Below are 16034 nucleotides of genomic sequence, written 5' to 3'. Positions count from 1 at the left end.
GTAGCTATTTCAGAAAGGCAGATTTCAGCTCCTTTAAAGGAGAAATTTCCTAGCAATGAGAATCATCCCAAAAGTGGCATGAGCTGCATCAGCAGGTAAACAGAATTCTTGAAGCAAAGGGTCCTCTGACCACCATTCAAGGATGCTGTAGAAAGGATTCCTGCTCAGGTAAAGGTTGGACTAGAGGCCTCTGAAATTCCCTTCAAGTCTGAGATTTAATGGTATGAGGATTGGATGACTTTTCTTTCTGCTTTGGTAGTGTCATCTGGAAAATGAGAATAAAACAAGATCATTGTGTCGTTTCAGTCACATCTGATTCTTCATGATCCCACTTGGGGTTTTCTTGTCAAAGATACTGGAGTGGTTTACCATGTCCTTCTCCAGCTCATTTTACAGATGAGGAAACTGAAGCAAATAAGGTTAAATGACTTGCCCAGGGTCACACAACTAATAAGTATCTGAAGGTGGATTTGAACTCATAAAGATGAGTCTTCCTATCTTCAGGGCTTGCACTCTAACCACTGCCCTACCTAGCTGCCTTAAAACAAGACTAGATAGTCTCTAATATGTTTTCTAGTTCTGAAGCTCTATGAAAAAGCTGATGTGGAGAAGATTCAGAATGCCTATTCCTCTAAGTGTCTGAGGTATGATTTGAATCCAGATCTGCTTGACTGTTAGAATGTCAGGGCACTCTCTAGTACTGTAGGTTTCTGAGCAGGTAAGGTCCTGGATGAGTTGAGGGAGCATATTTAGTGACAGTTCCCTCCACAGATGAAATCACAAGTCTAAACCCCACTCCACAGAACAAATTTGTAGGACATTGAGTCCATCCTCCCAACCAGGCCAAAAGTCCCTTCTGCAGATATCCCAGGAAGGAATTACACAATCTCTACTTGAAAAATGCTGAGGACAAGAAGCTCATTTTTCCCCAATGTTGTCCATTTTGTTTTGGGGACAGATTTTCTTATTAGAAAGCTCTTACATTGAACCCAAACAGTTATCCTATAACTATCACCTACCTCATTCTTCTTTTTGGAGCCAAACCAAACAAGTCTAATTCCTTATTGACATGAAATTTATGATCACAAAGAACTAACAGAGATTCATCAAGAACAGAACACGCCTAACACGCATCCCCTTTTTCAACACGGCAATAAACCTGGTGAGGTCAATAAACTACTGCAAATATAGACTGCCTTACATTATAGAACAATATTTGACAAAGGATCACATGCTATTCTTGTAGACAAAACAGGGAGTCACAAACCACACGAGTGGGAGGAGGTGGCTTCAGAGCCAAAGAAAACTCACAGTATCAAAGATTTAGAGCTAGAAGAGACTTTCAAGGTCATTGATCCAATGCCTTCATTTTACAGATGAGGAAAGGGAAGGGCACATGGCTAGAGAGCTAAATGACCTGCAGCCCATCACAAAAATAGCCAATGGCAGAGCCACAATTTGAAGATAGGTCCTTGGACTCCAAATTGCATCATACCACTCCAATCATTCGTGCTTGAATATCAACTCACTTGGAAAGAGGTCCTTAATGGGGGCCTCTAGGGAACTGTGCTTTATCTTCACTGGCTGATAATTTATCAATGACTTTCATAAAGACAAAGATGGCATGCTTGTCAAATTTTCAGGTGACAAAAAAGCCAGGAGGGAGAGGAAGCACACACTGAGGGACATGATTCAAAAAGATATTGACAGGCTAGAACAGTAAGTCAAATCTAATGAGATAAAATTTTAAGAAACATATGAGTAAAATATTACACTTGGGTTCAGAAAATCAACCTCACAAGTATAAGGTGAAAGTGTGACTAGCCTACTACAGTTCATCTTTAAAAGATGTAAGGCTGTTAGTGATCTAGCTCATTATGGATTAACTGTCTAGTATAGCAGCCCAAAACAAGATAATGCTTCCTTAGGCTTCATTCACAGAAGAACATGTTCAATCTAGGGAGGTTATAATTCCATTATACACTGCTCTGGTCACACAACATTGACAGTAATGCATTCAGTACTACAGGCCTGCACAACCTACAGCCCGAAGGTCACTTACAGCCCACCAAAGGATTTTAGGCAGCCCACAAAAAATGTAGAGGAGGTAAAATAAAGATGTAACAAGTGCTTTGTCATGCCCCACTTAACCTGCCTTCCACTAGTCACTATTGTGCCCATCATGTAACTTGGCCAGTGGGTTGCTATTGTGCACTCTCTCCAGTTTGTCATGTGACCCATAGCAGCAAACCATCATTATACCTTTACATGGAAAGGGAGCCCCTAAAAATCTGTCTGTGGCAAAGAAGCTTAGCCGATTTTATTTTTGCTCCCTACCTACTTCCTAGTTGTGCTGGTCTGCAGTACTAGATGCCACATTTAAGGAAGAACATTGATAAGTTGGGGAAAGTACACAGAAGATACTCCAAGATTGTGAATGGTCTTCAATCATGACATATGAGGATTCTTGAATTGAATCCTGGAGAAGAGAAAATTTAGGAAGGACATGGTAGTATTTGAAAGGTCATCATGTGTTAAGGATTAGACTTCTCCTGTTTGGTTCAATGGGGTAGAATTAGGAGCAATGGATAGAAGTTACAAAGAGGTAAATGCTTGATATTGGGGGAAATTGCCTAAAAATTAGTGATCTAACAATGAAACAGGCTGCTGCTCCTTCCCTCCAATGATATTCTGCCTGGACTCATTCCCTACCAATTAGCAAACTTCTCCCACCCACTAAAGGGGTTCAAAGAAAGTCAAAAGACTGGTTGTTAGGTATTTACGGGGAGCTATTCTTGTCCAGGTGCTCATGAGACCAGATGGCACCTGGGGCTTCTCCCAAGTTAAACAATAAAATGTCTTTTCTTCTCCAGGGTAAACATTGACATTTTCTTTAACTGAATCCTCATATGGCCTGGCTTCCAGGTCCCTTCCCACAATTCTAGAATTGATTAGAAGCGCAATTTTAATATTCTTTTTTTAATTCTTTTTTAAATTTTTTTTCAGTATTTATTTTTTCTTTTCTTTTTTTAATTTTTAACATGTGTTTTTAAAACTTTGGGTTACAAATTTTCTCCCTTCCTCTCTCCCCACCCACCCTCATTGAAAAGGCAAGCATCTCAGTACAGGTTATAGATGTGTAATCATGCAAAACACTTCCATAGTAGTCCTGTTGTGAAAAACTAAGTATATTTCCCTTCATCCTAACCTACCCCCCATTTCTTCTATTTTCTCTTTTGACCCTGTCCCTCCTCAGAAGTGTTTGCTTTTGATTATCCCCTCCCCCAATCTGTCCTCCCCTCTATCGACCCCCTGCTCTCTTGTCCCTTTCCCCCTTTATTTTCCTGTAGGGTAAGATAGATTTCCATACCCCATTGTGTATTTTATTCCCTCCTTAGCCAAATCCTATGTGGGAAAAGTCTGTGACTTCAGTGAGAGGGAAGCTAGGTCTCAGTCACAAGTCACAAGCGTGGGCCCCCCGCTACCTCCTAAGCTTCTGGCCCACAGACTGAGGGGGAATCGAGTGGCTGATCAGAGAGGTATTGAAGGGATCTCTTTGCCTGTGCTGAGGCAGGAATCTCTTGCTTTGCCCGTGCTTGGATCTAGGTCACAGTTCTGGTTGGCGATCCCAGGATTAGGAGGAGTGCTGGCATGGTGGAGCTGGTAGTGACTGTGGAGAGGAAACCCTCTTCACAGTTCCAGAACAGAAAAGAATACTCATAGAAGAGAGCATAGGCCAGGAAAGGAGTAAACACCTCGCCCTTGGCCATAGCACCTTGGAAGAACTGAAAATTTACAGGTCCCTAGAAGTATCTCTGAAAACAGCTGCACAAAACCCCTGAAATTTGGGACAGTACATTCTCCACACTGGAAACAGACTCCTACCTTAACAAAGAGTTTATAACTCAGGTAATTGGCTGAGATCATGAGCAAGCAGTGCAAAAAGAGTCAGACTATATATTATCTTACTTTGGTGACAAAGAAACATACAACCAGAAGAAGACAATGAAGCCAAAGCTCCTACATCCAAAGCCTCCAAGAAAAATATGAATTGGTCCCAGGCCATGGAAGAGCTCAAAAAGGATTTTGAGAAGCAAGTAAGAGAAGTAGAGGAAAAACTGAGAGTGATGCTAAAGGACACCCAAAAAAATACAGAAGAAAATAACACCTTAAAAGATAGCCTAATCCAAATGGCAAAAGAGGTCCAAAAAGCCAATGAGGAGAAGAATGCCCTAACAAGCAAAATTGGCCAAATGGAAAAGGAAGTCCAAAAGCTTACTGAAGAAAATACTTCCTTAAAAATTAGAATGGAGAAATTGGAATATAGGGACAATTTGAGAAATCAAGGCACTGTAGCACTAATCAAAAGGAATGAAAAAATGGAAGGGAATGTGAAATATCTCATTGGAAAAACAACTGACCTGGAAAATAGATCCAGGAGAGAGAACTTAAAAATTATTGGACTATCTGAAAGCCATGATCAAAAAAAGAGCCTAGACATCATCTTTCAAGAAATTATCAAGGAAAATTGCCCTGATATTTTAGAACCAGAGGGCAAAATAGAAATTGAAAGAATCCACTGATCATCTCCTGAAAGAGATCCCCAAAGGAAAACTCCTAGGAATATTACAGCCAAATTCCAGAATCCCCAGGTCAAGGAGAAATCATTGTAAGCAGCCAGAAGGAAACAATTGAAGTATTGTGGAAACACTATCGGGATAACACAAGATTTAGCAGCTTCTACGTTAAGGGTCCAGAGGGCATGGAGTATGATATTCCAGAGGGCAAAGGAGATAGAACTACAACCTAGAATCACCTACCCAGAAAAACTGAGTATAATCCTTCAGGGTAAAAAATGGTCATTCAATGAAATAGAGGACTTTCAAGCATTCCTGTGGAAAAGACCAAAGCTGAATAGAAAATTTGACTTTCAAATACAAGACTCATGTGAAACATGGAAGAGGCAAACAGAAAAGAGAAATCATAAGGCACTTATTAAGGTTGAATGGTTTACATTCCTGCAGGGAAAGATGATATTTGTAACTCGAGTCCTTTGTCAGTATTAGGGTAGTGGGAGGGAAAAAAATTATATGTATGTATAGATAGATAGGTAGAGGGCACAGGCTGAGTGGAAGATGAAGGAGTGATATCTGGAAAATTTTAATATTCTAACACTCAACAATACATTTTCTTAGACTCTTGATTCTAAGATCTAGTGTTTTAGAATTCTAAGTTTCCCTGATTTGAGAATTCAAGAACACTCTGATTCTAGAAAATTGTAAAATTAAATGTTGCTTTATCTTAGTGACTGTCCTGGAAAACAGGCTTGGTCATGGTTATTTGACCTATATCTAGCTCCAAACCTTGTAGCACAACCAAGAGCAATAATTGGAAATGAAAAAGAGGAAAATTTAGGCATAGTGAAAGGAAGAAATTCCTCACAATGAGAGCTGTTCAGTAGTGGAATGACCTGTCTCAAGACATGGTGGGTTTCCCTCCTGGGAGGTCTTCAAGCAGTAGCTCGATGGCCATTTGTCATATATTTTAATATAGGCATTCTTTCTTATGTGGGTTGGACTAGAAGTCTGCTGAGGCCCCTTTCAGTTCTCAAATTCTGTGATTCTCTGCCTACAAAGCTACCTAAGAATCCTTCTACCTTTAAAAGAAAAAACCCTCTCTAGGTCATCCCCATTTATTGTCATCCTCTTTTTTTCTTTTCTTTCTCAGCCAAACTCCTTGAAAAAGCTATTTCCAGTTGGTACTTCCACTTTCTCTCCTCTCACTCTCTGCTAAGCCCTCTATAATCTGACTTCTGACCTAATCATTCAAATGAAATTGTTTTCTCTAAAGTTACCTATGGTATCTTACTTACCATACCAATTAGCTTTTGAATCTTAATCCTCATCCTTCTTCACCTGTGCAGCATACTACAGTGTTAACCACCCCTTTCTCTCTGGATTTTCATGATACTGCTCTCTTTCCATTCTCCTCCTAGCCATCTCACTGCTTCTCAGTTTCCTTTGCTACATCACCCTCAATGTCATCCCAGCCAACTCTGGGCTTATCCCTGAGATTCTGGCACTGACCCTCTTCTCTTTTCTCACTATACTCCCTCATGTGGTCACCATTTCAGTCCTTGTAGGTTCAACGATCAACTCAGAGCAGATGACTAGTAGATCTATATATCTAGTTCTGACTCTCTTGAGCTCCAGTTAATCATCACCAACTCCCTATTGGTTTTTCAAAATGGATATCCCAGAAATTCAGGCTTGTCCAAAGAAAGTATCTTTCCTCTAAAGCATATTACCCTTCCAAATATCCCTATTACTGTCAATAAACATCACCAACCTTGTTAGGGTAATTTTCTCATGGGAGTTCTAGCTTCTCTTGGCAGAAGCTGAGGGTCACAACCTGTTGCGTGGCAAATACAAGGAAGTCTCACAAGACCTCTCTTTTGCTGACACGCAGCTCCCACGGTCGGCTCGGCTCGGCTCGGCTCTCCTCTCATTGGGAGAAAAGTCCTTACTCATACACCTGACACGAGGGCTGCAGGTGTCCAGCAGACTTGGTGATTGGCTATCAGGTGTAGATCATGCTTTGATCAGGTGTTACTAAGAATATAAAAGAAAGCTACTAGCACTTAATAAACGGAGCTTCTGCCTTCTTGCTGTCTCCCGCCTCATCAATGCGCCTCCGGGTTAAGAGTATTGAGCTGGTCTCATGCTCACCACTGCAGCGACCGCGGCAATCCTAAACCATTTAATTACCTAAATTCACAACCTTGATGTGGCATTCAATTTTTGATCTTGCTAACCTTATGTATCTAATACTAAATTTTGTCATTTTTACTTCCATGACATCCCTTCTATAAGACCTGGAATTCCCCCACCTAGGGAATCCTGCATCTCCTGCCCCAAACAGTGGGATAAGTCCAATACCAAGGACCAGGGAGAACCAAGGAGCTCCAGATTGATTATAGGTAGTAGTTGAATCAATTGGGTTACTTAACATTGGGAGCAGTACAATGGATCCCTGCCAAGAGTTAATAATTTTCATTCTGGGGCACTGGCCAGATCACAGTTTGAATCCCTGCAAAATCCCAGGAAAGCCTAATCCTAATTATAGAAATCAAACAAAGGGAGGTGGAGCCAGAGAGTACATCACTATTGATTGGTGGATATTTTAGATTTCTGCTTAGAAATGAGCTCATTTCCAAGTTTGGATATTAAATCAATGTTAGCAACAAAAGTTCCATGAAGCCATTGGTGAACTAGAAAAACTTTTATTAATGGCCTAGCAAGGTCAAGTGTCCCACGTGTGGGCACACCTTACAGAAGGGAGAGGGAAATGTTTTTAATTCCTAGGCCCGAATCCCAGTTCCCTGAGCTATTTCCCCATTGGCTGGGTCATGCAGGGTTTACAGCCTATCCAGATTGCCTAATTGCCCCAAGTGAATCTCTGACCCTAATTAGAGCTCCCATTCCCCACATTTCCTTGTCAACAGCCTACAGTTGTCAATACCCCAGCAGCTACTCATTACCCTGATGAGAGACTTGCAGAAGCAATATTCCCAACCACATTTCCTACACCAATGTTGATGGTTAAATGCCGAAATGCAGAATTGTGTACTGATCATGTACTGGTCATGAACTGGTCACTGTGTCCATGTTATGGCTTTCATCAGTCACAATATCTAATTATCTAAATTATGATTCAGTATCTAAATCATGATTTTTGACAGATCGCCATGTTCTACTTTTCACAGAGTTTAAGTTAATGGCTTTTCACTTCTTACTATGTATTATGGCTTTTCCCTACTCTACACTTACACAGTCACCACCTTCATTTAAACCCTTATCCCCTTTCAACCTTGACCATTCCAATATTTGATTCTCCTCTTGGTCTCCAGTGTTTCATCTCCCCAGTCCTTCCCGCACCCAGCTGCTGAAATGATTTCCCTAAAGCACAGATCTAACCATGTCACTCCTCTACTCAAGTAGTTTTCAAAGCTCCAGTGGTTTTCTTTAACTCTAGGATCAAATATAAGATTCCTTTGCTGCCCTCTGTAGCTCTTCACAGGTTGGCCCCTCCTTGCTTCTCCAATCTCCACATCACTCCCCTCCACATGCTCTACAGTCCAGCCATATCGGACTATTGGACTCTTCTCACACCACACATTGCATCTCCTCTTTCCATCCCTTTGCACTGGCTGTTCACAGTGCCTACAATGCTCTCCCTCACTATCTCTTGGAATCCCTGCTTTCCTTCAAGACTCATTCACCTTCTGCTGAAGTCTGTCCTGATCTCCTCAGCAATTAGTGCCTTTCCATGGCAAGGTTACATTGTCTCTGATTTATGTGTCCTTTCTATACCTCTATATGTATGCATTGTGTCTCCCATTTGAACATAAGTTCTTTGAGAGCACATACAACTTGTGTTTGTATCTTAAAATAGTTCCTAACATAGGATAGACACTTCAGAAATACATATTGATTGATTGAACACTCCTGTGAGACAGTTATTTTCCCAATTTTACAAAAGAGGGAACAGAGCCTTAGGAGAGAGAAAAGTGACCTGCTCATGACCACATGGCTAGTCAGTTTCAGAGGAAACTTCAACCCTAGGTCTCTAATTCTAGTTCCAGTCTGTTTTCAGCTACCCCAACCTGTTTTCCAAGTTATCCACACTCAAGAAAAAGTATATCAGAAAAAAATACTTATAAAATGATAAGCATACTTTGTATTCATTCAGTGCTTTGTACTTTCTCAAGCACTTTTGGACCTACTATATAATTAGTGCCCCATCGCAGCCCCTTAGAAATAAATAGAACAAAGGTTGCTATGTCCATTTTGCAAATGGGCAAGCTCAAGTCCAGAACAGAGCAGTAATTGCTCCCAGCTCATACAGCTGAGGACAGAGCCATGACGGAAGCCTGGGTCTTCTTCCACTAAATGCTCTAATGGAAATGCTCTAGAAATCACCTAGTGCTAGACAGGATGGCATAAAGCAGGAGCCACATCTCCATCAGTATCAGAAAGATGGGAATGATGAGGAAAAAATGTTTAAGAGGTAAGAATATTTGCTAATTATGGACCCCATATTCTAGAGGGCACAGAGAACAGGATAGGCAGATCTGGAGCAGGACACCGAGTGGTGGTAGAATGGAGGCAAGGAGGGTTGAAGCAAATGAGAGTGAGGGAATGGGAAACTGGGGGTTATGTAATAAAGTACAATATAATAATTCTCATAAATTCATAAAAGAAGAAATATTAAACATATAATCATAATTTTAGAAGACTTGAAGAAAGGGTTCAAACTTAAATATAGACTAAATAATATAATGCAAAAACATTAGTTGGTCAGAGAACAAATCATAGAAATAGTATATAATTTCATCAAAGAAAATTACAATGATAAGACAATATAACAAAATGTTTGAAGATAACCAAACCAGTCTTTAGGAGAAAATTTATGTATTTAAATACTTTCATCAATAAGTGAAGAACAGATAGATGAGTCAAGACAGGGAACTTTAAAAAATGAGCATTAAATTAAAAACAAGTAAACAGAAAAACAGAAATTCTGAACAACCATCAGGAAATTAACAAAATTGAAAGGAAAAAAAATGTGCCTTTAATTAGGTAAATAACTTTCAAATATTCCTGTGGAAAAGACCAGAGCTGAGTAGAATTTTTAACATTTAAACACAGGAGTCAAGACAAACCTAGAAAGGAAAACATACATTCAGGCAATTGAAAGGAACTAAATCATGGATTCTTATCATTTTTATGTCATGAAACCCTTTGGCAGTCCAGTGAAGCCTCTGGACCCTTTCCTAGGGTGCTATTCTTAAATACATAAAATAAAATACATGGGATTACCAAGAAAACAAATTATATCAAATTATTTTTCCCGTCCAAATCCACAGATTCCACTAAAATCTAGCTTGAAAATTCCTGGGCTACATGATGATAAAGAATTAATTAATTAATTAGGGAAGAAGAAACAAATGTCTCTTCAAAACCTTAAAGTCTTCAAGGTCACAGAGGGAGTTAAGGAATACAAAAGGTCTGTGGGTACTGTCCTTCTGTATTGATGTCTTAAGAGACCAAAGAAAAAGCAGGAAAAGACACTAGGAAAGAAAAGAGGAAGAAAGATGGAATTTGCTATTTCTCAAAATTGAGGTACATGAGAAGAAGGGTCCCCAGACTTAGAAGAATGAGTTGTAGGTAGTAGGCATCATATGTGCCTCATCTGAACCAGATACTAAAGGGTTGAGGAGGGAGGGAGAGAGACAGACAGACAGAGACAGAGAGAGAAGAGACAGAGAGAGAGAAAGAGAGAGAGAGAGATTTGGTATAGAAAAACATGAAGTTCAAAATCGAAATGTACCAACATGGGGGAGGGGAAGGCATTTAAAGACATTTAAGAAGGAAAGTAGAAATGAAGAAGGAATAGTCACAAGGAAAGCACATTTCAGAGGGTGGATTGTAAAGGAGAAAATAAAACAAAAGAAAGAAAGATTAAGAACCAGTGACAAGACCTAGGAAAGGGGAAGAAAGGGGGATCAGTGGAGAGGAAGGATTCAGTTCGATTACAGATCAGTTGTATTGATCACACTTCTCTTTAACCACCTCTTTCATCTTTCTAAAGAGTGGTAGAGGGGGGCAGAGAGGAAAAATATAAGAAGATAGCATCTTTGTACCTAAATGATAAGTTAATCAAATCTGAGAAAAATAAAGAGGAAAGCTATAATAATAAAACTATGATAATAAACCTCAATGTATCCCCTTTCAGTCTAGTCAAACTTAAACAGCAACAACAACAAAAAGCTAAATAAGAAAGAAATTAAGAATCTAAATACTGCTGGTTTGACTGGGTATTACAGTACTCTTTGCACCTGGTATGTTACTCTTTTCAGCAATAACAAAGAACCAGACTCTCTCAGAGTCTTGGTTTTGAAGTCTGTCACCCCCAATCAGGAACTGGGAGAAATCTAGGCTTTCTAGATTTCTTCCACATTTCCAACCAGGTTTTGAACTTCTCTAGAACTTTGCATCATATCTTCCTTCCTCAGAAACTCATCATTGGGAAACCTCATTATCCTGCAAGATCGAATCATCCTGATCCAACCATCTCATCATCACCCGCTACCCCCTTGCTTGGACCTCTGACTAGAGTGCAGAGCCAGGAATCCAGGGCAAAGCATAGTGTTTCTCCACATTTCCCTCCAGCTACACTGCTTCTAGATTTCTCTGGAACTCTTCATCATGCATCCATACCCAGCACCTTATCTTCCCCACCTTTTCTGCTTCCTTTTGTGTGTTTTCCCAGATCAAATTGTAAACTGCTTGCAGGCTGGGACTGTCTTTATTTTCATTTCTATTTGTATCATAGGTGCTTAGTAAATGTTTATTGACTGACTTGCCAGCTCAACAATCCTGGCTCAGAAGGTGGCTCTTGCTCCACTCTCTTGCCTGGCCTAGAGCCCTAAGACCCACTGCAAGCCCCAACCAAAACTGACCACGTCATTCAGTCCCTCATAGCACTAGTGAACAACCCCCAGCCTGAGCACACCCTGCTGGATGACCTAACTGAAGAGGACTCTAAGGACCTTGAACAACTCTGTACGAATGCTGAAGAGTTTACAAAGAAATACAGGGAAAACCTACCTGTGGACTAAATCTTCCCTGATTGATTCCAACCAGGGCCAGCATAGACTCTGAGCAGGGCATTTCCAACATGCTACAACCAGTAACTTTTGGGAAATTGACAGGGGATACCTCCTAGTGTTAACTTATGGTAGTTACTAATTTTCTACAGCTTTCTTAATCAAAAGTGGTCTAGGTAAGCCTGTAAAGAAAGGATAAAAAATTTAACGTGTTCTAGTTCTGATTCCTTTGTTTTAAAAATCACTGCTTCAAAAGAAACTAAAATTTTAAAAAATCGCTACTTCAATCTACCTTTAAAAAAAAGTCCTGGCTCAGATAAAGGCTCCCTCTTAACCCACAGTCCTAGGTTTATGGTGATCAGCCTAATTATTCTTCCTGGTTTCCTGCAAGATCTGTATGATCTGTTACTCTAAAAGGATATTCTACTGATTACATGTTTTGGGGAAACCCGACTAGCACAAGATTACATGTGACAGGACCCAGGAGTCTGGTGAATACCCCTTCATTTCTGGCTCTTAGCTCCAGGTTAACTTTTTCATAAGCAAGTCATTCAGAAGTCAGTTGGAATTTGTTTCCAGCTTCCTGCATTCATACAAGCTAATTTCACAATCAAGGTGGATTCCTACCTATATATAATGCTGGTTCACAGAAGCAGAGCTCAGAACAGCAGCTCACTTGGGTTCACTTCACTCCACTCACCTTGCCAATACTTACACCACGAAGGCAGCAGCTGTATGCCTGTTCCTGATGCTGACACTGATATCCATCTTCCATGAGTATATCTTTCCTGACCCCTAATATCTGCTGTCCTCTTACAATGATTGACCCAGACAGTTCCAGTATAAAAACATGTGAGAAGTGGGCGTACTTCCTGTTTAGAATGACAGTTTTAAAAAGAAATACATTTATTTTTTTGGATCTGCCAAGAGGAATCATGGAATATCAGGGCTGGAAGAGACCCTAGGAGACAGAACTGAGATTATAAGAGCTTAAAGGGACCTTAGAACTTACAATATTAAAGGCAGAAGGATCGTAAAGTATAAAATGTTGGCATTGGAAGAAATCATTAAAAATGTACATGTAGAGATAAAATGGAATTTTGACATTAATAACAGAGCTAGAAATGGATTTAGTAGATAGAATCCAACCTGTTAGAAATATAACAGATTCTAGAACATAGAACTTTAAACTTGAAAGGGTCTTCAGAGTTTAATTAGGAAATTCCCTTCATTTTAAAGAGATAGAAAATAAGGCATGGTGAAAGTAGAAGAAAGAAGTTACTTCCTTCCATTATATTAAATGGAGTTTCTTGTCACATTAGAGGAAAAAGTTTCCTAAGACTAAGGGAGCAGGAGGAGGAGCATTGTTGGGTCATTCAAGAGGTCATGTTGCTTAATACTTTTGCCTTCTTTATTTCTATTCCAGATGTGGAGTCAGAAGAAAAAGTAAGTCTTCTCTCCCTCAACATCAAACCTTTTTGTTATCGCATTCCTATCTTGTAATGGCATCGCATTTCACATAAAAGTGGGCCAAAATTTAAATTATTTTGAAAGAAGATGAGAACAAAATTTATTAGATATAGAGGCTTATTCCCAGAAGGCATTCTGGGTCAGCTTTCAATGGACTTTTCTCCAGTTGTAAATTTTAAAGTCATGCCTTGGATAAACAGAAACCAAGTCCACAATGGCAGAAGACAAGAGTATATCCAGAGAGGATAGGTAAAGCTCAAGGTCATAAATCAGAAAGCAATATTATGGGGTCTCCTACTCTAGAAACATCCTCTACCAATGTAGATCAGCACATAGGCTGTAATTTATAGATGTTGAGGTTTGTCAGAATCATAAGAGTTGATAAGATACTTGTCAATATGATCATACAACCAATGTAAAAGAAGCAGGGCTAGCACCTAGGTATTCCTGCCTCCAAAGCTGACCATTTATCCATTCTGCCATTCTATCTCTTACTCTGCATCTACTAGATGGTAAATAAATGTCTGTTGAATAGGAGATTGGATTTCTGGAGATCACAGCTCCTCACCCCTCCATGACTATGAAATACAGGGCAAGGGTTAGGGGAGGGGGGAATTGGTCTCAGGGGTTCTATGTAAAGATTGTAGGTACGATTTTCACAGTATTTCCTGACCATTTTCCTTTTCAGATCCAAATCCCTAAGCATCTCCAAGTTTTTAGAAACTTAACTGTGTAAAAATCCTATGACACACGAAGGAGATGATGGTTATTACTGATTTTTCAGGTTGATTGCAAAGGTTATGAAAAACTGCCACCAGGAGAGTACCAACCATGCACTCTAGAATACTTACCAATATGTGGTTCTAATGGGAAAACATATCCCAATAAATGTACTTTCTGCACTGCTGTTAAGTAAGTACAGACATCAAATAAAAGGGAAGAAAGTTAGTAGGGACAGGGTCAGGGTGGGGCAGAATTCAGTAGTTAACACAATGGAGACATATTCTTGAATGGGAGTGAGAAACCATTGTTCCATTCCCTTAAAGTTTACCCCAACAGCAGATCAGTAGATAAGAAAACTGAGGCATAAAGCAGTAAAAAGAAGTATCTAAAACTATAAAGGTAGGGAGAGACAAAGCCAAGATTTGAACCCAGTGCTCCTTCCATGACACCATGTAACCTATATCAATAGGGCCAACACTTTGGGCCTCTGTTCCCATGTGAAGAGAATTAGTTACATGCTTCCATAGCTTGTTTGCATATGTATAAAATTAGTGTATAAAAGTAATTGGACAGTATAATTGACATATCCCTTCCAGAGTCAACAGTCATGTTAATAATTCCTTCCAGAGTTAACAATCAATGTTTTTATAAATGTATGAACTAATTGCATACCTTTGGACAAGTCACTCAAATTCTCAATGATTATTTTTCGTCTATAAGATCAGAGGATTCCATGAATCCTGTCAGTTCTGCCATGCTACAGCTCTAACCCTTCTCCTTAAAGGCATCCATAGTTGTTCATATATCCTCTCCTTCCCATTCATGATTCATCCTATTCAAATCCTTTTCAAATACTAAACAGAGGAACACACGTTTGTGTGACAAGAAGTGTATAAGAGTTTGTGTTGTATTTTTATCTCTGTTCATCATATTTCCTTCAAGTGACTTATGTCTTATTTTAGATTACTAGTTCTGACTTTAGACTTTAATATGTTTCTACACGTCCACTAAAGAGCTGCTCTGGTGCCTCATTGTGGCATGGAGGTAGCCCTGGATTCTCAAAGGCTGTATCAGGTGTGTGCAAGTTTCTGGTGAGGTCTAACCAATGCACAAAGTCTTCCAGCATGAGTATAGTGACAGCTTTTTTTCTGTCATTAGGAATGTAATTTTTAAAATTATAACCAGATAATCATAACCAGAAGGTTGTCTACAGGGTGGTGAAATTTCTTTGGTCACAGCAATTCATCAAGACTGGAAGGAGTTGAAATCTGCTTAAGTGTAAAAATTCCAGAAATTTGAAGAATTGGCTTTTATGACTCCTAGTAAAAACAAGGTGAAGTGAAGTAAAGATCTGATGTTGATTGACTGATAAACAATCATCAGCTATGGCCATTTTAATAGAAACAGTACCTGACTTCAGAAGGCGGACTGTGAAGCATGTCTCCTGTCTCTCCACAGAGTGCTGGTGGGCTCTCAGTGAGAAGTAAGACCTATATTTTAAGACAGGGAGAACATGTTGATTTGTTTGGGATTTTGTTATTGTTGTTGTTTCTTTGTTTCCTGTACTAATTTATTATGAAGGAGGGTTCTATTGCTAGAGAGAGGGTTGAGTAGTGGAGAGACATTGAATAATGGCAATGGTGGGGTTCTTTAATAGCATAAATTAAATGTTTTAAAGATTAGAAGAGTAAGTTTTATGAAGAAGTTTAGAGAACAGCAGCAACATAGTATTACATAAACATGGAATCTCAGTGTCAGAAGGGATATCATCGACCCCCTAATCCTGCTTTTACCCAGTGCATTAATCTACTCTGCAACAACACCTGCAAGTGGTCGTTTTACTTCTGTTTAAACACTGCCTGTGACAGGGAGCTCATCACCTCCCCAAACAGCCTTTTCCATTGTTCTCTCCTCTGAAGAAAAGAGGAAGTTGGACTAGTTAATATCAAATGTGATTTATATAATCTGAAGTTTGACATCAGAAAATGGGCTTATGTATTAGTGATCCTCATTTATCTTTCTCTTCTCGTTCCATAGGCAGAGTGATAACAAAATCAAATTTTCACATGAGGGGCAGTGTTGAATTAGAGCATCAGTTCTGAAATGTCCTCCAGTGTTTTTCATTCTTACTAGAAGATAATGCACAAGACATCTCTTATTTCCAGAAGAT

At 39.5% G+C, this 16034-nt stretch overlaps 1 pseudogene; it reads left to right on the top strand.

Annotated features, from left to right (window-relative positions):
• The window catches only part of LOC114027569, an 80900-nt pseudogene extending 65556 nt beyond the window's left edge, over positions 1-15344 (top strand).
• Positions 15345-16034: the final 690 nt, after the last annotated feature.

Source organism: Vombatus ursinus, unplaced genomic scaffold, assembly GCF_900497805.2.
Source record: "Vombatus ursinus unplaced genomic scaffold, bare-nosed wombat genome assembly UNPS02014863.1, whole genome shotgun sequence".
Classification (NCBI taxonomy): domain Eukaryota; kingdom Metazoa; phylum Chordata; class Mammalia; order Diprotodontia; family Vombatidae; genus Vombatus; species Vombatus ursinus.
This window is presented reverse-complemented; position numbering and strand designations above follow the sequence as displayed.